This window comes from Chiloscyllium punctatum, chromosome 37, assembly GCF_047496795.1.
Source record: "Chiloscyllium punctatum isolate Juve2018m chromosome 37, sChiPun1.3, whole genome shotgun sequence".
In the NCBI taxonomy this organism is placed as follows: domain Eukaryota; kingdom Metazoa; phylum Chordata; class Chondrichthyes; order Orectolobiformes; family Hemiscylliidae; genus Chiloscyllium; species Chiloscyllium punctatum.
The window spans coordinates 28,943,461-28,966,232 of record NC_092775.1 but is presented as its reverse complement, the minus strand read 5'-3'; the positions used below and the strand labels follow the sequence as shown (position 1 = coordinate 28,966,232).

The 22,772-nt window shown below is 37.3% G+C and overlaps 1 protein-coding gene across 2 annotated transcripts in view; it reads right to left on the bottom strand.

Moving 5' to 3' along the window:
- Positions 1–7,741: 7,741 nt before the first annotated feature.
- The window catches only part of tshz2 (teashirt zinc finger homeobox 2), a 522,918-nt gene continuing 507,887 nt past the window's right edge, over positions 7,742–22,772 (bottom strand). For both annotated transcript variants that reach the window (XM_072556505.1, XM_072556507.1), the window contains exon 3: positions 7,742–16,474. The gene's annotated coding sequence lies outside the window, so the exon portion shown is untranslated. The remainder of the gene's footprint in view (positions 16,475–22,772) is intronic.

Below are 22,772 nucleotides of genomic sequence, written 5' to 3'. Positions count from 1 at the left end.
TAGCACCGTTCTTGGTCTAGTTCTCTTGTAGACATTGTTATAATGTCAGAAACACAGCAGCTAAATTGCACACAGCAAGGATTCTCAAACTGCAAATGATAATTTAGTAATTCCAGTTGAGCGATAGGTATTGAACAGAATACCGCAAAGCATTTTTGGTATTGTCTATCCAATATTGACAGAACAAGAGCCCACAAAATTGAAAGAATGAATGATATTATTTGGTGGTGTTGGGCTAGATAGCATATGCTGATACCAGAAGAATTCGATGTTTATCTTTGAATACTGCCATTAGGCTCTTTGTTCTTCTGATCAGGCTAGGAGGTTTTGCTTAATATTTCATTTAAGGCATCATCTGAATTGTTAACTGCTTTATTATAACAGTAGAATAATGTATTTTGTTCCTTGCCATCATTTCAGTTTCAGTGTAACAGCAAGTGGCTTACATGTCTTCCAATTGTATTGTATACCACTTGGTTTTCATTCAAACAAAAATCATAAAATACAACTTTAAATTATTTCCAATGTTTTATTTTATTATATTTTACACAATAGTCATAGACTCACTATACTAAATGTGATCCCATAATTATAGTTTTTGTCTAATCACATTTTAGTTCCATGTGACTCGTTATGGTCCAAGCGAAGACTGGAACCATTGTGGTCTGTAGCATTTCCTCATTATTTCGTCTCCAGAACACTAGCAAATATCTAAAAACACTTGGCATTCTTAATACAGTAAAGAAATAATTTTTTTAAACAAAAATTAAACCTCTCTAGTGAAAAGTATACTAAAAATAAAGTATCCAACCAGTTAAATGTTGAATCTGGATGGTAATATTCATGAACTCTACACTAAGATATCAAATCAACAGACCTACAGCTGAACACAAGAGTGGTTTACCCTTCCACCCTGAAATAAGAGAGGGTTAATAAAATGCTAAATTGTGTTCCTGAAACATTTAATATGTCTTGTCTTGAGTAGATGCATATTATACTCATGTTTATTTTTAGCCATTTTGTTTTTATTTAAGGAGACACAATGAGTTTAAAGCTTAATGTTAGCTGTAGCATTAAATGGTATTATAAAAACGGCCATCGTTACCACACTTCTGGGTTTCCACTGCACAATGTGAGTCCCTGCTGGGAAATCTCTTAAATAATACAAGATTCACTCTGACTGTTTCCACTTTTATAGTTTACCATGTTATGTTTGGTCTTCATAGGTTAATACTCAATAGAAAAGGGAACCAAATTTATTCAAAATGTTAAATGCAGGTCTTATGTTGGAGTTCCAAAACGAAGAGTGAATTAAAGTATTTGATTATATTTTGCTCTTTGAGGCAGTGATTTTAAGGTAATTTAAAACATTCTTCAGTGCACATTTACTGAGACTACAGAAGGTGGTCCTCATACAGCTGTTCAATACCAATCTACTTGTATATGTTTTTCATGGCCTCTCTGAAACTGACTTAAAATCTTCAATGTCGGTAAGTTTTAATCTCATTATGGTGCTTCTACAATGCTGTGTAGCAATGTGGTTTTCTATTTCTGCATCCCTGAATATTGAAAACAATGGCGTGGTATAAAATAAAGCTGTCTCAGCTCTCACTAAACATATTTCTTTAGTTATATCTTCATGATATGCCCATTGCACAGCATTAATGTTTCTATCGGCAATACTGGCCATCATTAATGACTACTTTTAAGTAGAATGGTGAGAGCAAAACTTACAAGTGGGTTTTTGATCTAGTTTTCATCTTACTAGAATGAAATTGAAGCTGGCTGATCTTATTTTCTTTCGAACCTTTATAGCCTTCAGAATATGAAAGTAATAATGTACAAATGTGCACTTGCTTTGAATCCAGGCCTTGAGATTATTTTCTACCTAGTTTATGGAAATCTCTTTTATGTTGTAAGTGTTATTAGCGTCACTGGGCAGAGTCTGGTTCAGGCTTTGGTGGTCTCCCTGCCAACTGGAGAGTATAAGAGAGACTCGCAATGCCTCTTTTCAGGACTTCACTCCAAGCCACACATTAATCAGGTAATGGTGAGGCCACTGCCAGGACTTTGCTCAAATATTAGGTGCTAGGGTTGGAAGTCAGTAGCTCTTCTGCTCAATTGTGCCACTAACAAGTTCTAATCTGAGGCTTTCGCTCTCCACCCTGGAGACCCAGGATCAAGGTGAACACCAGCTAGAGATGGGCGTGGTTTTCATTGGATGGGTGTCTTAGAGAGGGGACACAAGGTGTCAAAAGTAAGAGCAGGGTCTAGCTCCCTTCAGGCCCACTAGTCTTTCCCAATGTCCAGTCTCTTGAGCAGGAACTAATTGCCATTGATTCGTGGATGGTACACCTCCGGTGACAAGTGGCCTTCATAGTTCGACCTGTCATGCACACCACATGGCAACAGATCCATTTGAATCCAGGTTAATTCCAGCAGCAGTGGGATGAGGCCCTGTGGTTCTTAATTGGCCACTTACTGGTGGTGGAGCTGGACAGTCAGCCATGTACGTTCAGGCCAAGTCTTTCATTCTGGTGTAGGCAGAAAGGCAATGGGACTAAAGTGTGACACTGTCCCAACCAATTAAATGGCTTTCCCACCTCCAAGCTCACCACCAGTGAGAGCAGAAGATTCTGTTCATAACATTACAAATATTAATGTAATTCTGTTTATTGATATTCACTCTATTGCTTTTCATTAATCAAATGCTTTGTGTATTTCAACCTCAACTGATTTAACATTTTGAAACCTCATTGGCTCCCTATCAGAAGACTTTCAGTACATCTTTCTGACTGGGTTCAAACCAAGCACCTAAACATGATAGCAATTTTAAGGATGAATTTAAGGCACATTAACCTAGAAATAGCAATCCAGCATTTTATAAAGTTGAAAATCACAACACCAGATTATAATCCAACAGGTTTATTTGGAAGCACTAGCTTTCTGAGTGCTGCCCCTTTGTCAGGTGACCTGATGAAGGAACAGTGCTCCAAAAGCTAGTGCTTCCAACTATACCTGTTGGACTATAACCTGCTGTTGTGATTTTTCACTTTATACACCCAAGTCCAACACCAGCACCTGCAAAATCAGCATTTTATAGGCACCTCTGTGTCATGGCTGATGGTAAAATGTTACAGATGAAGGTTACTCTCGTCAGGAATCAGGAAAATGTCTATTTAGTGTAGAGGCTAATACTGAACCCTGGTGGTATGGGCATTAGAAATAATTTCAAATGTTGTTGACTACCTTTTAAGTATTAGTTGTATCAATACAAAACTCTCTCTTAATGAAATCAAAAAGATGAGAGAGAGAAAGTGATCAATCATGTTACACTGTTTAAGTTGTGTGGCTGAAGTAGCTTGATGAGTTGAATAGCTGCTGTCATATTTTTCTAACGTTCTTATCTAGTAATTGTAGTATTATTTATGCCACAAAATTTGAGGCAAACACTACCCGCTCTTGAAGAACAGTAGCACCACGAATGATCAAATTATATGAATTAACCAACTGTTGATTTAAAAAAAAAATTCCATCTGTCTACAAGCCAATGGAAACTGCTCCTTTGAATTATTTGCTGCATAATGTAAACAATCTGAGTTTATTCTCGGCACTGAAATTCTGCTTTGCTGTGTTACAATTCGTTTAATAGGTATTTGTTAACTCAAAGGTTTGTCATGCACGTTGATCTGAATTACTAAGGATAGCATAGCTATATACATAACCAAGTAAAGAATGCACAGCACAGAATAAGCTGATATTGGTACAGTGCTTGTGTGATGTTCCTTTGAAGTAAACCCATGGGAATAAAAACAAAATATAATCACTTTAGCCTTTTCATTGATTGTATTTTATATTACTACTTACATTAGCGACTACAATACATCACTTGTTTCATACATTACCATATGTCTATGAATGAACATGTTTCTTTAAAAACTATTGGCTGCCTTGATTGCATATGAATGCCAACTCAACCAAACTCTGGTCCATTATACATGTATTTGGTGAGAGTTGTTACTGCACAAACATGTAGGAGCATATATCAACAAGTTTGACAATTCTTGCAGTTTTCATTGTTCAATAGTCACTCTGCTTTACGCTTATTGCACCACCTAAAATATGAGCTGTAAAGGAAGAAATGCACTTTTAAAAAGCCAATTCTGGCATAATTCATTCTGAATATACTTATAGGGGTAGTAAGCATGCAGTTTGTGTACTGAGGTTACTAGCTCCAGATTCCTACAAGTTAAGGAGCTGGAACTGAGGGGCAGTAACAGCATGAGCTTTGAAATTAACCTTTTGAGTAAAACCATGAATGATTTCAAAACAAATGAGAAAGAAAATGATGTGTTTATATTGAAACAATATAAACTGCCACTCATTTCATAAATAAAGTGTAATTCTTGCAGGATGAGTTTAGATATTTTAAATCCAGCTTTTCAGTCTGTTCAAGTCAAAAAACACAAAACTATGCACGATTAGTTACTTGTGAACAGAAGCACTGCTCGGAACCCACAAGAATGATTAATGTGGGAAATAAAAGTTCTTATTGTTGCAACACAGGCTGATCTTCTGTGGCTGTATTCAATGTGTATTGATAGATCAAGGGATGCAGTGATTTATCTAACCAAGGGAGAGGTTGATGATGAAGGACCAGGGTATGAGATGATAAATTATATATTGATCAGTTTCTATTTTTAATTCTTAGTACAAGTATGTTTCACAACAAGTTCATGTTAACAGGCAGAAATTGGAAATATTTTTGTGTTGACAATATTGGGAACAATGTCCGAATTTTAACATTTTATGACATTGCTTTGGTATGATTGCGTGAAGTTGATTCTTTTTAAAAGTAATTACTATAAATTTAAACTTTCAAGTCATTATTCTCACCAACCTCCCTAAGCAATCTTGAGGAGACTGTTGCTTTCTGTACTTGATCCATTTCTTTTGATCCAATAAGTCTATAGTTTTTTCATCACCCTAATCACAATTCTGATTGTGAAGACCAGAAGATTGTAATGAAAAGTGAGACAACAATCATATTATAAAAATGCACTCAGGTACATGTTGATTTCTTTGGTTAGTTTTTCTTTGACTTACTGGGCTCTGCAAATTCTATTGAATATGCTAATTTTCTTTGCATTTCCTATTTATTGCATACATTTAAAACTTTTGTATGTAGTTACTTGTTGTCTTTTTTATGCATTTTTATGATTTAAATTCTGACAGTGGTGATTCACCATTACTTTTAAGATAACAATCTCACAGTTTGTATACATAGTTCCAACTATGTGACAGTTGAGGAAATATGTATAAGTATAGTTGCAGCAGTGAATATTATAGCATCAGAAAGTCTTCAACTCTTCTTCTCATGGGAGTTTAGCACCAGTGTCATTTGTAATGGTACTGGTTTTCTTCTCATAATAAATCAGGAAGTTTCGCCCTTCAGGAGCACTACGTTCGCAGATGAGATTCTCATTAGAGTGTCACTACAGTCCTTAAAGTGTTAATCCATCTTCTATGGTCAATATAAATCATCTTAAAAGTGTCAGTGTTAGAAATGTGAAAAGCACTGAGTTCAACGGAATCTTTGTTCGAGATAAAGCCAAGCATTATTTATTTATATTGAGGGCGATATTAGTTGAAGATTCAATCCACCTTGATCAACCATTTCCAGATTATAATAACTTGGTTTGAATTTTTTCTTTTTAATGAAAGTTGTGCTATTATGAAAATAATAAATTGATTCAACAAGAGCTACTTACTATTTGATGACAGGAGAATCCAGAGCCAGGGGTCACAGTAAGCCCCCCCATAGCCACTACACATTCCTGAATATATGGCCTTGTTCACATCCTCTAACTTCTCGCACTCCTCTCCATTAATGTGTGTGCACTCAATCGTCAACCCCTAAGCCTCTCAATTTCTCCTTTAAGATTCAATTGAACACCAACTTCTGTGGTCAAGCATTTGATCATCTGCCATTACCCCTCATTTTTTGGCTTGCTGTCAATGTCTGTTTGATAACATAACCATGAAATGTTTTGGAATCTTATGTTAAAGATGCTATATAAATTTGTTGTTCACTTGATTTTTATGTAGTACTTTGAACTGCAGTCATTTCAATTTAGATTATGATAAGGTAAACTGCAAATTCCAGAATGAGATCTTTCCTTTCAGTAATTGTCTCTGATTGCGTACACAATATATTTTAGTGTGGCAGTTAATATATTAAGGCTGGTTTAATATATGATCTTATATAATGAAAGTGTGACAACATTCAGTTAGTTATCAGTTTATGAAGGTGGGAGGTGGCAGATGGGTTATCTATGACAGACAGTATTGGACCCATCCTGTCCTATGGAACACCATCCATCATAGATTGACATTAATAAGCGCGAGGAAGGTTTCTAAATCCCAAACCATACTGATCTGCTGGCTGAAGGACAAGAAAGTAAGTTGATATTATAAGTCATATTGACAAATAAACACATGAACAGTACTCAATAAACACACTAGAAAGCAATTTCTTCAAATGTCTTTACACAGTTTATTTAGCCTGATGTAGAAAGATCAGAAACAGTTCATTTTCATAAAGCATAAAAAGAGCACTTTTTGTTCAGAGTTGTGCTTGGAAAAAATCTAAATATATATTTTTTTAATCATATAAATAGTTCTCTTTAATAAGTGCATCAGTTTGTTTTTCTTTATACATATCCACTTTTTCTGTATTGTAGGTCATTATCATTGGAGAACCCAGTCTGACAAAAATGAGCCTTATTTGGGGCTTGTGTCTCAGTGGATCAACACTACAAGCAGTTTCAACTGAACAATTCAATACAGACAGTACAGGAATGACTGCACTAAAACAAAAGGCAGTGTGTCATAAAATTATACACCAGTATGTTTCAGATATTGAATAGGTTTCAACCAATAAAAAAAGTTACAATAGTTTAGTGATAAACAATTTCCATTCAGTACAAGACTATAATCTTGGACACCCTTATTCAATGCCAGGAAATAGTTTCTCAAGTTTTATTTAAAAAATAATTACTTGGTGGAAATGCAAGAAAACTTCATTATTTTTGGAAGTCAGTGCATAAATATATGGCTGGCATTTTCATTTCCAATGTTGTTTTGCTATTTAATAGTTTATATTTACTAATTTATTTATTTCATATACTGATTAAAAGATGCAATAAATATTAAATCAAAGCATGAGAAACCCTCATTTGTGGTCTCTGCCTTCTAAACATTTACATGAGGCATACGAGTGGATTTTGCCTATCAATGGTATTGAATTATATGAAGTTGGGGAAGAGAGCATTTCAATAGGACCTCAGAATAAGCTGATTTTTGACTTGGCCAATTTTCATATTGACTGTCATCAGATTAGAAAAAAAAACACAAGTTGAATCCAAAAGCTTTCGATGCCACTTGCATTGTTTAAAAGCCTGGAAGCCAAAAGGTAGAGTAGCATTTAACAGGTAAATATCTGTACAACAAAAAAAAGTGGAGCATTTTGTCAAAAGAATGACCAACAAAACATGAAAGCATTCTCCCTAACAGACTTGGGGCTGAATATTTTACATGTTTATACAGTGCTTCACATCTTCATTAAAAAAATTGAAGTGCAGTTTCTTCTAATCCTTCTAATGTACTCCTAAACAATACAACTCCCCTGTGCCTGTTACTCCCTTGCAATTTCACACCCCCCTCCCCCACCCTCCCCCCACCCTCAAGCCTTTGGGCGGCTCCAATTAATGTGAATATACAATTGGATTTTTTTAAAAAAGAATGTAAGAATATTTATATACAGCATGCAGTTATGTTATAAAATGTCTGAGTAAGTATTAGCAGGCTATATATAGACTTAATTAAACTATATGGGTACATAACGTAACTGGAGGACGACTGTTGTCAGTCATTTTGAAGTCATCTGTACATAGAGAAGTGTTAAAAAAAACTCTGACTTAACCATTTCATTGCTCTATTGTCTTTGTTGAAAAGTTTCTAGTATAATGCAAATATTCCTAAATTGATACTTAAAGATGATTTTTGCTTACATGACCTCATTGTGGTAAAGGTTTTGAGTGGGATAGTTGTTTTTCATTCACAAAGCTACACATACACTAGCTTGAAATTTTATTCAACATACAAACTTGAAGGAAAATCTCAATTGATGTATTTTTGTAGTCCTTAAGCTTCTAAATCCATCTGAATTTGTGCTGGCACTATTTATATTAATGCAGTGACAACCTTAGTACTTGGTGACAGACCAATTTCAGGTACAATACATGGCCCAAGGTTAAGTTTGTGGAGTATGAACAGAAGCTGTTAATTATTCAATGTAGCACATACACAATTAAATCATTTCATTATTATTGATGGCAGCAAGTACAAATTTTACCATCTTACTCAAGTCTTTATATTACTAATTAAACTACCCGGTTTCCTCCTTTTGCATGGTATCTTCTTAACAGGCAAATACTTTTAGAAGACTTAACATCTCATTGGTTAGTTGCTAATTCTAGAGCTACTGATATCAGTAATGTAGTACAGACCTTATCAGAAATTCCTATGTAATGTATTATAACAGTCCTTCCAATGTCTGATTCCAGCTCATCACAAAGTTATATTGAAACAATATCTTATCCTTATCCTTCATAGTGTTTAAATTGAATAATTAGAGTCAATGTACAATTAAATGTTGGAACTTGAGCACAATGGTTTCATTGTCTCCTATCCAATTCTGGGCATTTGCATGGTTTATTCTTCAATTCGAGTTTGCTCCGTTTCATTGGAGGATTCAAGGCTGACTGCTTTGACAACTGAGGGATTAGTTGTTCACTTATTGGTTGTGCCCTTGCAATTGATGTCAACCATCCAGGTCTTATACATATGCATGTATACTATTATTAGGAATCAGAACAACTCTTCACTAGTTGTTCACAAGCTGCATATTTTCAAATGACCCTTTTCAGAGTTCATCTGAAATAAAATTGCAGACTTCATTCTGCCCAAGCACATCAAAATCAAAGGGACACTTGCAAACACACTTGTCTGCACTAAAGTTTACAAGAGACTTATCCTGGAAGTACATATGATGATTCTTGATCTGCATGACACCCATCCACACTACCAGAGCTACACTGATCACCTCTATGCTCTAAAAATAAGCCAGGACTAGTGAATATTACCACAAACACAAAATAAAATCTACGCTTACCAAACCTACCTTATTTCCTTTTCTGAAATTTTGGAATCTGTAAATGATGTCAACTGGCAAAATCTAGGTAAGATTTGGGAAGAATATCCTGGTAGCAGGAATTAATGGTGCATATAAATATAAAGAACTTTAAGATGACAGAGCTGGACAATTGTTATATTGCCTTTAACACTAACACGCTATGTTGCTGAGCCATCTACATCTACTATCTAGCCTATGACCTGGCTCTTTTGATCAGGAACCACAGTCTTTCAATACAATGGACAAAAGAATCTAAAGTAAAAGACCCAACATGCCCTAATTAATTCAAATAGCATCATAAACAGCCTAGCACTGCCACTGAAAAATCAGTAGAGTTGATTAGTAGTGCCCAAATGCTTCAGGTTTTATTTATCTGAAGCTGCATTGGCCTGACTCTATGTTTTAAACATATTTGCCATGTTCATTTTGTCCTTTCTGCAATCATATATTTTTACACCTAAATGGGCGGCACGGTGGCACAGTGGTTAGCACTGCTGCCTCACAGCGCCAGAGACCCGGGTTCAATTCCCGCCTCAGGCGACTGACTGTGTGGAGTTTGCACATTCTCCCCGTGTCTGCGTGGGTTTCCTCCGGGTGCTCCGGTTTCCTCCCACAGTCCAAAAATGTGCTGGTTAGGCGAATTGGCCATGCTAAATTGCCCGTAGTATTAGGTGAAGGTGTGGGTGTGGGGGTATGGGTGGGTTGCGCTTCGACGGGCCGAAGGGCCTGTTTCCACACTGTAAGTAATCTAAGTAAGTAATCTATCTAAGTAGATTGTTAGAGACATGATAATTGGTAGCATCAATTAAATGATATTTGTAAAAAGACCAGCTGGCAATTAGGACAGAAGCCAAAGTACAGAAAACAAAATACCGGACTACCTGGCTTTTTAAATCACATGTTCGGGCTATCAGCACTGGTATAAACAGATGCTTGCTCTCAAACTGATTTGATAACTCGTAAGTTCAACTTTCAATTCAACAATATTTTAGCATCTGAGTTGAAAAATAATTTCAATTTTTTTGACTGAATGAGTTTGCTGTTATTACATTAAAAACACCTGTTTAAAATGAAGTTCTATCACCTCTACTGCAAATGCAATGAACACTTGGTGCTCTGTAACAAAAATGGTGAGTGTCGGGAGTCAAAAGCCTCCTAAAGTAGAACATCTATAATGTTAATCTGCCTTGTTTTGGAGGAAAGCCAAAAAGAAATTGAACTACTGCAGTCTTTTTGGACAGCTAGGGGATTTGCAGTATACATATGGTGAGCATATTGTATCCAGGCTAAAAGCTGATTACTTGGAAGGAGTTTCTGGTCAAAAAAGGAACAAAATCTTACTTTACAGAGGTATTTCTAAAGGTTGCCCATTAATTCCTCAATTCTGTGTACAAATAAGATAGCTAAGTGCTGTCTTCTTTCCGGCACGACTCAAGTGTCCAGCTGGATAATACCACAGACAAAAGGAGTGAAGAAACTTTCATTTCCGCTCTAGGTTGAAACATTAAATAAAGTCAAACCACAACCATATCATCAAAGCACTCCTTGGTCTAGTGCATCTTTCCTTTCTGCCGTAAAAAAAATTACTTGCTTCATACTTTTCATGTCAAAACTGCATTTTAACTGCTGTTTTTGATACCCATAAACGAATTCCATAAGCTGCCCTGTAGCTTTTGCAGTTATTGTTACTTGAAAAGTGTAATGGATGATTGATTGATAGACGAATGCTGACACATCAATGAAGCTATTTCGACCAGCATCTCTATCAAATGATGCGCGGGGTATATTTTCTGCCCACGCCTCATTACCTCAGAATGACATTTCTGAAACTTCATTTTCTTTTTTTTCCTTTCTCCCCAAAGCATGATACTTTTGTATTCTGAACCTGGCTGTGCATGCCCTGAGAAATGCAATTTTGCTATTATGTCCGACTGGAGTTTGACTGACATAGTCCCTGGGAGGTGAATGACAGATTTTTTATGCTGGGTTTAAGAGGGCTATAGAATTTATTTTGTAATACAAAAGACTGAAAGGCTTTCCTGTCAGGCATCATTCAGTCACAACCCACCACAAGCTTCTCCTGTGCTCATTTCTCTATGTCTAACCTCCCCAGTCTACTCCCCAGGTCTGCACAAGACACAGAACAATCAAATCCATCTGCTGTCTGCCCGCCTTGATCTTCAGCAGTGGACAAGGATTTCTCTGCCCCTAAGGACTCTATCCACGCTGAATTATACAGGATAAGGAGGTGATTTCTACACTAAAAATATACAATAACTGTGCTAGTTGTCAGTTGTATTAAAGCAAAATGAGATTTGTGGCTCCAGAATTTTCAGTGGCAGATGATTTTATTGAATTGTTATTGAACATGGTCACAAAGCATCATATAACCTTCAGATGTGTGGAGGTATTTAGACTCTATGGAGATTCAGTGATAAAACTGAAAAGTTATTACAATGCCCAATTAAAGAGGATGAACGACAAATCAAACACAAGAAAGGGAGAGGGCTGCAAGACAATTGAATTCCAATCTGAGACTTGGAATTAACTCCTTAAGGGACAGGACTGGTTGTGGTAAGTAGTGTCATAATCAAGGAGTTGCAATCAGATTGTTTTCATTTCCTACTGATCAAGAACAGTGCAGCACACAGTTCTTGAGATAAGGCAAGTCTCTGTAAAAACTGATGGCAAAGAACATAACCAAGCCATTTGTTTTGGAAGAGGATTTATATACCAAAGTAAAAATGTCTCTTCCACCCTATAATTTTACTTCATTCTTTTGCTCCTCACATTCTGTACACTTTGGCTGGGAGACCAAACTGGGAGCAGATCTCTGCTTATGGTCCCCACATAAATGGCACTCAGTAAATGACTAATTAGATGTGCATTGTAAAAAAAAAGTCTCAGGTTTTTGTTAGGTTTTTCCCTTTCTACACAAAGAAACGTTTGTGTATTTTCTTAAGGTACCATGCAACAACTCTGCAATGATCAGGAACCCATTGTGCTAGTTGAGCTCTAGTAGTAGGCTCTGAGACATTTTGCCCAGTCCTGATATGAACAATGATCAGACATTTCAAGTACCAGCCCAAGCAGCAGTGAGTTGAAGAGTTTGAGAGATGTGGAGGTTGGAGTGAAGGGAGAACGTTAGGATATTGTAAAACAGGCACTTAGCTTTAAATCAGTCACCATTTCCCATCCCACTGCTAAGAAGCACTTCTAAATAATAATTAAGAAGAATTTGAATGGAAATGTTTTCTTAACGATGTACATTGCTGGCTAGGCCAGCATTTGTATGTCCTCTAACTGCTCAAAGGGTAGTCAAGAGTAATCACATTACTGTGGTCCAGAGTCACATGTAAGGTGAAGTAAGGATAGCAGATATCCTTCCCCAAAGGCATCAATGAACTGATGGGTTTTTACAAGAATTGTCTGTGGTTGTACGGTCACCATATTTTTCAAATTTTGCCATCTGGTGGGATTTTAACTCATCCCCAGAACATTGGGGTTATTGATTATTAGACCACTGACAATACCACTACATCACTACCTCCTCTCTGAAATGGGATTCAAGTTTTGACAAAAACCTCATAACACTCCTCCTGGAGCATTGCTAACATTAAAAATAGAATCAATTTAGGATAGAATCCATTCAATTCAAATCAATTATGTTCACTACTGAGTAGTTTGCTATATGAATAACTGCCATGATTATATATTACATATTTGCAATTGTTTGGTTTTTCAATGAATTGGCATTGAAATTCGAAGGACTTCGAAATTAACATTAGATTTCCAAAGTGATGCCACAATGATACTCTCAACATTTATCATTATCTGTGATACATTTAACAGTTAGAAGCCCAATATGATAGAAGTTGTCAATTTGTCCTGGCACCTATGGCCAAAATGGGAACACAGGAGAATTATATTAAGGACACTGTTGGAAGCTTATAGATTTAAAACGTGGATATCGTTGATGGGAATTGCATGCAGTGCTACTAACACTACATTGCTTTTTTCTTCAATGTGAAATCACTAGAAAATAATTGGATTTATTTCTGTGAATTTTGCCAAATCCAAACCATCTAGTCAGCCATTTCATATATCCTGTCAAGGAGGCTAATTTCATATGGTTTGGGAATATCTAACTAAATAGGATGAATCATCTTGGCCTTTCAAATGTTCAATAATATTACCAGGTAAGAAGTTCAAGTGATGAATGTTCAAATTGTGAGGTGATAAACAGTTGTTGTGCACTGATTGAATGCTACAACTGATCAGATGCTCCCAGCCAGCAACACTGAGATTTTATTGGTGACCAAGGTCTTTATTAATGTGAGGAGCTGTTTTATTTATAGATTATACTCCCAGATCCCTACTTTTATGACTATTATGTTACTTGAATCTATAGTAACCAAATAACTAATTGAACCTTTTGTGAATCTTGTACCTGCTCCTAATAAATGCTTATTGAAAGGAAACTTTTGTCATTTTGAGTCCAAATTCAAGAATTATATTTACAAAATATATATCATCAAATTAGCAAGATTACATGACCTCTAAGCCGGGTTGTGAATGGTTACTGATGTATGTAAAGCAAAAATAAAAATCCTTTTTGTTGGGACATTGCCTCCGATCAATCACAAGCAATGGCCACTAGTGCGTGTAACAGGTAATTTCTGAGATCATTTAGAGTGTGTGGAGGGTGTAATTACTTGTTGTAATTTTGTTTGCTATACTTGATAACAAAGAGAACCTGGTTCCGCAGAAATTATTTATAAGTACTGACCAGACTATGGGGGGAAGAGGTTTTCTTTTCATATCAAATGTTCACTTTTAACGTGACCAGGGGTTTATGTCATGTTAGAACACAAACTGAAAACCTTTCACTTCTTAAGGGCAGCTGGACTAAAGAGATCTACTTATCCAATGAGTAACTCTCTGAAAAACAGTATGAAAACAATCATTTAAATTACAGCAAGTATAGAAAAGTAAGATGCAGTGGTATAGAATACTGAAGTGGTACTTGACACATGATGTCCTGGGAGTGCACACGGACAAGGCTTACTGTTGCCAGATAAGATTATTTAAGCCAGAAAGAAGTGGTAGGATATCTTTTCAGATTAGAGCCTGGAAAGTGGCATTGAGGATTGGCCATCAGTTGTAGAAACAACCTGATTTTCATCATTGGGCAGATCTGCCACATGCAAGCAATCTGCAACAACCAAACAGCACAGTGGAAATCTACCACGTGACGTTAAATTTGCAAGGAGGGCCACTGCAAGAACATGATTGTTGCATATCATGTCTTTACATTTTTTTCAGAAATGCATTTTGACAAGAAAAATAAGAACCTTAGCACCGAGAAATCTGTCATGTAGTAGTTGCTTATTATTGCACAATTATGCTTTGAGAGAGAACTGAAAACGAGGCAGCTTCACTGCAAAACATGCATAACCTCAGATCTGCAATGATAAAATGGCAGCAATGTAGTCAGTTAGTGTTGGGAGTCACAAACTACAGGTCCTTTGGTGAAAAAGATTTCTTGAGACCAAAAGGAATTTAGAAATCAGGCATCACATATTTTTAATTAAGTGAGAAGGATAGGAAAGGAATGAGTGGTGTACTGTTGAGCAATACTGGTCTGCTTGTCTTGGCCTGTGCTGAGATTCGTCCTTAGACTTCATCAATAAAGACAAATGAGAAACCCATTGAATAACACAGGGCTTTTTAAAATTATTTGTGCTGCATGTATACTGATAGGACTTATCTCCAGCAACTTCAAATCAAGCCAATACACACTGCAACAGACAAAACTGAGAAAAGCTTAATTTGAAATGATCATTAATAATAAAGTGTGAGATAAATTGGATACATGCCAGTGAGCATTGAAACAAAACAATCCTATTTTCTAGTGGACCTCATAAGCCCAGGGCACCTGCATTTATGAAATCAGACTGTTCTGAGTGGGTTATATTTTTCATTAACTACAGATTGCAGATGTACATCCTCTGCACACTGGTTGTATGTCAGAGTGGTGCAATAAGCTTGGTGGATTAACACTGACTTGTACAAGGTTGATTGGTCTTAATAATAAAAAAAGTCAGTAATTGAACATTCTAAAAATAAAAGTTACACTAAAAAAGCTGACACATTTCTCCAGTCGTGTGAATAAACTGAATATCTGGTGTGTATGCCTGTGGTATTTATTGAACTCCTAGTTGCAACATCATCACTCATTTGTGACTTTGTCTCTTGTGACTTTATCAGGGATAAATGGAGATTCATTCCCTACACCCTGGGTGTCTGCCATGCATCCTGCGTTATAGCTTATACTGTCTGTGGAAACAAGAATGTATCAGGATTGAACTTCAGCTGTCTGCTTCCTCATGATAAGTTTTTCCTTCTCCTTCTGCTGTAGATTCAGACTCGGTGTGATGTAGGATGTAGGCAGAGGCTATTTTTTATACAGCGACAGCAATAGACTGATTCTCCTGGCAGCGAAAGTGTCTGTGTTAGTCCATGTTCCTCCCCACAAAGAAGCTGATTCTGTGCATTATTGCAGCAGATGATTAACAGTGTACAAGTTTTTTTCTCTCTCTCTGGCTGGACCTCACTCACTGCTTCATCAGTCCTTTTCTTCTTAGTCAGACAGATTGATCCCTTGTGCTGTTAAGACTGCAGTGGGAAACCCAAGTGGAACATTGACAACTACACTGGCTACAAAGCACCTCCTTCATAGAAAGCGTTCTCTGGGCCACAGCCCCGATTCAGCCGTAATTCAATGTCAATATCAGCAGTAAAGACATTAGTGTCCAATCTGATTGTATCTTTGCATTAAACTCGAGCATTAAAGTTTGAAAAATTGTACCTTTTTTGCCATCAGGAGTAACCAATTGACGAAATAAGCACATCAATGTTCCCGGCCATTATTCCCCACAGAAACACTTTGTTGTATATGTGCTCCAGAGAAACAGCAGGGAGTAGAGAGGCAGAACACAGTTTATCAATGAAAATCTAATAACATCCATAAGAATCGAGGTGAAAAATCAATACTTCATTACGAAATTGTTAGTGAGAATGAAGAGTAACTGCTGGAGTTGAGTGCTTTTTGCAGTCAGAGCACTTGGAGTTCAATGTCGCAGCTGAAGTGATGCAGGAGAGGGCCGGGAAAAGGATGCCTGGACTGCAGATTATGATCATTGTCTACCTTTGCCCCTGAGAAGAAGAAAAAGGATGATGTTATTAGTACATTTTAACCAACTTCCTACTTTATTCTTAAGATGCAGGTGATTTAAAAAAAACACAGAGCTCCTCTTTTGAAAATCTTGGGAGCATTTTGAAAACAAACTGTCCCTGGATCCCATGAACCGAGCAAATTTCCTGCTTCCCGTAGAGAATGTTTCATTGATCTTAGCTGAAAATTCATGGGGGATCGTCAAGTGACATGAGCTGAGGATGAAGGGTCCTCACTGAAAATGATAGGTTTTCAAGGCTCTTTGCTTCATGTAAGCTGGACTCTCATGTGCCCTCTAGATCTGGAGGGTTAATCCAGCCAGCCAGGAAGGTTGGGTCTTATCAGCTGGTGTTACTCCTTAAGTTCACAATGCAACTCCTCCCCCTCCACATACAAAATTATCTTTTAACCCTTCCAGTGCTACTGCCGAAACATTAGTCTGCTAGCAATTTTCCAACACATTTCATTGAGTGCTGCTCTGCCTGAAATGGGACAGTTTCAGGTCGTGTATAATTACTGACTGAATTACAAACCACATCAGAACATTATAGAATATTCTGCAGAAAGTAAAAGCACTTTCACCTTGCTTCCCTCTGTTTTTCAAAGCTGATGGGACAGGAATATATGAAGACCAGTTGCCCTTTGGTATCGCAAAAAAATGCATTATTTAATGTTGAAAAACTGTCAGATTGCCAAGGACATCACAACTCGGCCCAATTCTGATTTCACCCAACATCCATCTTTCAACAGAATACACTGGATAACAATCAGAATCTGGATCTCTGGCTGCTTCATTCTCTTCTTTACACGAGGGACTGGAAAGCTATTTGTAGCACCTTCACCGTTTTCCTGCAAACTCAGCATAGACTGGAAACCTGGGTTTGTACGTCTCAGTATCACAACCGTGCTATTATTAACTGACCTTTAGAGAAATCCATGATGACATTGCATCCACGTAAGGCAGGTGTTTAAATAATATTCAGTATAAAAGACCCATGTCAAAAAAAAACTTGGAAAATGCCAGTGCTGAACTACAAAGAAATCTTGGCCACAGTTTGCACTACAAAGGATCTGGCAAAATGATCTGCTCATTTACAAAACTAAAGATGATCAAATAGAATGAAAGAATATATAGTGTTCCTTTGAATACTGAACATTTCTGAAGCAAGTGAATAACTTCAGATCCTTGTATGTTACATTATCTCATTCGTGTGGAGTGATTGCTCACATTCCCATGCTAATGATGTTACTATAGCGCAGTGAAACTGCACTAATATTAGTGGTATTTCTCTCTGTGATTATAGCTCAAAATAATTAAAAATCAATTTTTGACAACAGAAAAGCACCATGAGTAATCTGCACAGGCTGCTCTATAACTTTCAGAATAAAGCACAGTTTTTATATCCACCATAAAGCAGAGTTTAATTCCCTTTTGACTCTGGTACCCCCTGAAGTCAGTGCTGGCGATTAAAATAAAAAGAAGTCTTGTGGAGGCAGCAAATAACCTCTAGCTATTGTTTTGCAACAATATGATGACAATCCTCAGAGAAATTTCTCAGACAGTGAAACTTGTTAGACACCAGTCTAATGTGCATTGGTAAAGAAATCATTGTAACAGAAAAACTAACCTTAAATCAAGAAAGAGGTATAGAAAATAGAATAAATTCAGCAACACTTCTGCATATTCTGTCATAATTTGTCAAATGCCTTGCTGCAACTTTTGGCACTTACATTTGATGAAAATAACATCAGCCTTTTTCAGTAAACATATCGAAGAGAAGCTGAAAGGGTTATTTTATGATTCCAGTTCAACTGATGTCTCCAGTAAGTATTTTTGCCAGTCATACAAGCATATACAACTAATGACAGCCATCATATCACACAGCTGTAGCCTAAGTTCTACAGTACTGGAAGACTGAAGATTTTCATCAAATTTCATTTGTATTACTTGTTTTCTTTGTATTTCAAAAACTATATTTTTAAAAATACCTATTTATTAATATCAACTCAAGAGAGCAGTATTGTGCTTGAAAAACAATTATCCCTATTTACTACAATTCATGATAATATATTCTTAAAACAATAGGTTCTCATGACAGGTATCAAAGGAAAGAAATATTTTCATATATCCAAGCACATCATATTTATAGTTCATAAATCAATTATTGGAGTGCAGTTTCAGCTGTCATTTATCTCCTTCTCCAGGAATCAAAGAACAACTATAGTTTTGGAGTTATAGTTTTATTTCCTGAACAGTACTTATCCTTGACCATGCTAATCCAAAAGCAGTCACTAGGAGGTATATGAGAGTCACTCATTAAATGCTGCTTTGTGTGTGGAGAAAGTCTAGCATCTTTTCTCCACACAACAGACGAGATCAGGTACCTGGACCCAAAGTGCCGACTCACTACTGTCACTCAACATGCACTGCTCCCACTTCCATTCAACTGTTTATCCCTTAAAGTGACACAAATGATGTGCTGATGTCAGTGTATTTCGGGTTTGTTCAGCCATTGCCTTAAATATGGAAAACAGGTACACCACAGGAGATATTGGTAGCAGAATAAATTCAGTAGGGCACGGCTTCAAAGTTTATGCTAATGTTAAAAAAAGGGGAATCATTGTAAAAAGACAGAATTGTGATATATTTTGTTAAAATGGACACTTTAGCTTTGTTAAATTTTAAAGCATGGGTTTAAAGAAGGCTCAAATGGTTAGGGTGATGGATTTTGTTGCATCAATGATCATGTCATCTAAATTTTAGTTAAAAATTCTCTTACATCCGCCCCATTAAAACAAATTGAAAAATTGACTGCATCAGATATATTCTGTGTAATGAGACATACCTCCAGCTTTTAATACATTTCTATTTTATGTACCCAGGCATTGCCAAAGTGGAGTGAAAACCCTCTCTTATAGAACATTGCCTGTGTCTCATCCCATTGACAAACAACTACTTCTACAATGGGCAGGAAACCTGCTCTGACGTAGAACTGCACAAGCAAAGAAATTGAAAATCACCCCATGTAATGTGTGCTACATTTTGCTAGGAGTGGGGTATGGGGTGATGCAATTTCTGTTCTACCTTAATAATCTCCTCCATACAGTAGTGATGTTGCTTTAAAGTGCCCAAATCAACACTGTTTAAGGTAAGATAATCACGTTTCACACAATATCAGGTCATATCAATGCCAGGTGCTGAACCGAATGTTCTGATTTAAGAATTGCTTCAAAATCACTTTTGCTGATATCAGGGACCACTTTTATTCTCAGAATGTGAAGTAAGTCACATAGCAATTAATTTATATTCCAACTTTTGAACTTCGGTCTTCAACAAACTATGGAGTAGGACAAGAAAAAGTTGGCAGTCCTATGGTTACTGTTTTAAATGTTTTATTCTTGAATTTCCACAGATTTTTCAGGAAAAAAATACATGAAATTCAACATTCACAAAAAAGTTATTGTTGGCATATTGGAAAAGAAAGCTTCTGCACTTCAATATAGTTGATTTTCTTTCAGTCTTTCATCTTACAGCAGCCTTTCTACGTAACCTGATAGGAGGCTAGGATTGCCCACCACCACCATTGCTGCTTCCAAAGCAGTGAAGGAAGTCTATTCAAATTGCAGACTGGGAGCAGCCACATCTCACATAGTGCGTTACATGATATTCATGTGCAAGGGTTTCCAGGCAGGATGCCAGTTCCACCTCTAATCCCACGGATTCCACCACTGTAGATGCTGCATCTCTTTCTTGGAGTACAATACAAGGAAATCCAAGTGAGGTGTTTGCTTTACACTTGGACAGGGCAAGGCTCAATCCACCAAACATGTAGGGGCGGAAGAGGAAGAAAAGAATTTCACTCATGCAGAACCTTTCACAATAGCTCTGTGACACAGTTTATAACTAATGAGTTACTTTTGAAGCAGTTGGTGTTGTAAAAAAGGTTTATGTCAATATCAGGAGTGAAAAGTTGCTTACCTACTTGGATAGTTACTGTTATAAAGTACAGCTCTCCCTTCTCCTTTAATTAATGCTTCACCTCACCTTTTTTTGGCTCTTGTTGCATTTGCGAAGGCTGCTTTAACACTTCCCCATTCTGAGACACACCACTTCTGAATCATGATTTTTTTCCCTTTCAGTTCCTGTCATTTCTCTTCTCTGCTTGCAGATCACTTGCTAAAATGACCCTTCACCCAACAGGGAAGGGGAACATTGTCTGGGCTGGGGGCGCCTCTCACATTTCTTTTCAATACATTTGCAACTCACATACGAGTATGGCCAGTTGTTTCAAGCTCTGCACCTATGCTGCAAAGAACATGCGGACTTTGTTGCATTTTAGCAATCGTCTTTTTTTATTATTATGCATCCTGCAAAGTTGCATTGATTTGGAAAAAACGTACCTAAGCAAGCATGCCAATCTACTTGAGGAAAATAAATGAAATTGACAAATGGGTGCATTGATATTGCAACACCATTTAAAAAAAATGGTTCAAATAATCCATCCTCCCGCCTTGTTCCCTTTTAAACTCACAGCATTTTTACGTTATAAGGGGTTTCCATTGCAAGCAGGACAAAAGAGATAAGCAAGGATTGAATGGCAATTGGCAGAGTAGATGGTTGTCATCTTCCCACTTTGTAAAATGTTATGGGACAGGATTATCTCATATGAATTAGGATCCAACTGCCAATATCAAAAGGGGGTCAGAAGCTCTGTACTGTATCAAGAATAATCACCCAGCTATGATTTTCCCCAAATTGGCCAATTACTGGCAAGAGGCTGAGCTTGTTGCCCAATTAAGGGCACTCGGTGTATTAAAAATATAAAGCTACCGTTTAAAGCTATTAATTAAAAGGGAGTGAGCAGCTAGACCAACGCCTCCACAGGAGACCATGGTTCCAGTGAAGCCTAGAAGACAAGGAAGTCTTCAATATATCCGCATCATTGACTCTGTAGCCTGCAATGCTAAGATTGTCTGCTTTCAGGCAACTGGACTCTCCCTTTATGCCTTGGCAAGTACTTCAAAGATACAGGCCCATGCACTGACCTATGTGCTTTCCCTCAGTGCAAAATGAAAACTCCTCCTGGAGTTTCTGCTACTCCTTTGAAATGGACAATTCAGTGACTGGATCAGAACGCTTGCAAATTAACTCTCTCCCTGCAAATTGCTGTTTGTAGCTGTTTCAAACTTTTTGGAATAAAATTATTCACTTTAGTCCTATCGATAGGAGGAATTTGGGTAAATTACCCTGAAATGGTTTCACTTCCAAGACAGAAAGAACTGGGAACCTTTCATTCAATCCCCAGGCAGTGCTTACTGTAACTGGACGTCACTGTCCTTGAAGCTCATGTTGGAAGTCACTCAGTTGGAAAGAAGCTTAATAACAATGTTCTTATATTGTGCATTTATTTCTGGCATTCATTTATGTCTCTTTCATAAGTAGTACATGCGTACAGTGCTATACCCCCACTATTTTATGATGTAGGGTAATACTACCCCTCACCAGTATTGACAAATTACTCTGGACAATTTTAAAAAAATCTTTAGTCTCAGACTATGTGCCTGTTCAAATGACTTCTGTCTCGTTGATGATAAAAGATAATGGGTTAAATGTTTCTATTTTTTGGCTATCAGTTTTGAAGAGTTTCAAACAAGTGTTTCTCTCTAGGAGGCTCAGCAAATTCTGTTACCAAACTGCCTCATTAACTATCCACCCTGCCCCATGGCATTCTCTCATCCAATTCTAGCTTCAGTCTTCAAATCACTGTGGCCAGAATAACTCACCACTTCCGCCCCTTGTACCGATGCCATCTTTACAGTGCTATTGTACACCCCGACAACCACTGAGAGTCTAGAGATGCCTGGTATGGTTCCTGACTTTTACCACAGACACAGTGGGGAAGGAAAATTGGTGCCTTGCTTTACGGAGGTCCTGTTGAACAGAGTGGTACGCAAGTAGGATACCCTCTTTTCCCAGGATCAGCAGAGGAGCCACAAAGCCAGAACATGCCAGCCTGTTTTAAGATGGCCATTTGGGGGTCAGTGCAATCTCAGCTTCTGGAGGAATTCATAGAAATGTAAGAAGGTCAATGACCTTCTCCACTCAACCAGTATCCATCTTTTCTTCGAAACCTCGCACTCACACTTTCTCTGTTACTTAAACCCACCTCCCATCAAGGCTCTTGCTATGCCACTCTCATTATTGCCTCAACATCTTCCCACACTTGTCCTCATTCACCCTAACCCCAACACCACTAACCCTGCATCCTCTACGCTACA